The sequence below is a fragment of the Schistocerca serialis genome, unplaced genomic scaffold, assembly GCF_023864345.2.
Source record: "Schistocerca serialis cubense isolate TAMUIC-IGC-003099 unplaced genomic scaffold, iqSchSeri2.2 HiC_scaffold_472, whole genome shotgun sequence".
Lineage (NCBI taxonomy): Eukaryota > Metazoa > Arthropoda > Insecta > Orthoptera > Acrididae > Schistocerca > Schistocerca serialis.
Window position 1 is genome coordinate 10,001 of NW_026048053.1, and position 2,500 is coordinate 12,500.

The 2,500-nt window shown below is 63.4% G+C and overlaps 1 pseudogene; it reads right to left on the minus strand.

Annotated features, from left to right (window-relative positions):
- The window catches only part of LOC126447133 (large subunit ribosomal RNA), a 7,956-nt pseudogene that overhangs the window by 3,244 nt on the left and 2,212 nt on the right, over positions 1-2,500 (minus strand).

Sequence of the window (2,500 nt, forward strand, 5' to 3'; positions counted from 1 at the left end):
CTCGTAGCACCGCTCGACATACTCGACAAAACAATCCGGCAGGCCATGCGCCTTCAGCACGGGGCGAAGGGCAGCATGATCTACCGAATCGAATGCCTTAGATACGTCGATCGATGCCACAAAGACAGAGCGGCAGGAGCGAACTGCGTCGGTGAGGGCAGTGTCCAAGATGAAGGTATTTTCCAACATCCCATCCCGAGGGATGAATGCCCGCTGACGTTCGTCCACAGCACATGCGCGCATCAGGCGTGACGCGAGAACCTTGTGAAAGGTCCGCGCCAACACCGAGCAGACCGTAATGGGGCGAAAGTCAGCGGGGGATGTTGGTGCAGCCGTCTTCGGGAGAAGGGACGTTCGCGCGCGAAGCAGGCGTTCCGGAAGGGCGCGGGCCAGAAGGAAGAGATTCATCACTTTCACCAGGACTTCGTGCGGCAGGCGCCGCAACTCCGCTGGGGTAAGGCCGTCCGGCCCGGCTGCTGATCCCCTGGGCGGCAACGCGGCGGCGACCTCCTCATGTGTGACCGGCCCCCATAGGCACTCGGGAGCGACAGGCTCCGAGTGCGGGAGGAGGCGGTCACGAATGAAGCCCGCGGTGGAGATGGGCTTCTTGGTGAAGAGGTCCGCCCAGAAGTCCAGCAGACCAGGGATGGCAGGTGGCGGCTGGAGCAGGGTGCCATCCAAGAGGCCGCGCACGCAACGTGCACGCGACCGTCGGAAGGCATCCTGCGTTCTCGCGTACTCCCAGCGGCGCCGCTTGCGCTTCTGCGTCGGCGGCGCGGCAGGCGGCCGCTTCGATGGTTGGCGCGGCCGCTGTGTCCTGGTGATCGATCTCTCCCCTCTGGACCCGACCGACGCAAGGGCATCCGGGAGCATGCCCAGGATGACATCGGGCGGCGTGCCCCGCCCCAGACCTATGACACGATCCAGGGCAGAGAAACGCTGGGCGGAAGCGGGTAGCCCCGCCAGATGCTCCCAGATGGCGGCGTCAGTCGGCCCCTCCGGCGGCGGCCCGGTGGTGTCGGCCGCGAAGTCCTCGGCTGCGTCGACGGGCGGCGCAGCGGCCTCGCCCGCGTCAGGCAGCGGGCTCGCCGCTCCCCGGCGGGACGCCGGCTCTTCCCCCCGACCGATCTCAAGCGCCTCCATGAATTGGCGGACAAGCTGCTTGTGGGCAGCTTGCCGCCGTCGGCACTTGATTGCCTCAAGCGTTCGGTCGGGGAACATCCTGATGAGCTCTTGATTTACAAAGAAGAACCGGGCGTCCCTCTCGAGGAACAGTTCGGCCTCCGCCTTGGCGAGCGACAGGACTTCTTCCTCCGTCCACCTCGCGCGATGCCTCTCCGTGACGATCTCCGCGTTGGCGGCCGCAAGGTGTTGGCGGCGGCGATGGACCCCGAGACCGTTCTTGGTGGTGAAGCTGCGGTGGCACTCACTACAGGCGTATACAGCTGCAAAAGTTACAAGATTTTCGGCACGGCCGGTTGGCCGGCTAGGTGCTGGGGGAGTTGGGGTGGCACCTTCAGCGGAAGGGCCACCACTTTTTCTCTGAATACTGCCCCCAACTAAAAAAAAAGGGATAGTGCGAGGGGGGGCTGGTAACCCCCCCAAGCCCCTGGTGCGGTCTTCCACTCTGCGAAAATCAGCGGGCCCACGAGAAGGGGAGAAGACCGCAGGAGAGGAGAGGCTAAGAGGGCTAGGCCCATGTATTGCGCATCACTCTCCCTGTAACCATAACCCAAAAAAGGCACCTCGCAGCAGCAGCACGACTACATCAAGACCGCACTTCGAAAAGCCAAGTCCGGATGCAGCCACACCGCCGCCACTTGGCCACCTTAAGAGAGTCATAGTTACTCCCGCCGTTTACCCGCGCTTGCTTGAATTTCTTCACGTTGACATTCAGAGCACTGGGCAGAAATCACATTGCGTCAACACCCGCTAGGGCCATCGCAATGCTTTGTTTTAATTAGACAGTCGGATTCCCCCAGTCCGTGCCAGTTCTGAGTTGATCGTTGAATGGCGGCCGAAGAGAATCCGCGCACCCGCGCGCCCCCGGAGGAGCACGCTAAGGCGGACGCGGCCTCGCAGCAAGGAAGATCCGTGGGAGGCCAAGGCACGGGACCGAGCTCGGATCCTGCACGCAGGTTGAAGCACCGGGGCGCGAACGCCGCGCAGGCGCGCGCATCCTGCACCGCCGGCCAGCACGAGGCCGACCAACGGCGAGAGCAGACCACGCCCGCGCTAAACGCCCGCACTTACCGGCACCCCTACGGCACTCACCTCGCCCAGGCCCGGCACGTTAGCGCTGACCCACTTCCCGACCAAGCCCGACACGCCCCGATCCTCAGAGCCAATCCTTATCCCGAAGTTACGGATCCAATTTGCCGACTTCCCTTACCTACATTATTCTATCGACTAGAGGCTCTTCACCTTGGAGACCTGCTGCGGATATGGGTACGAACCGGCGCGACACCTCCACGTGGCCCTCTCCCGGATTTTCAAGGTC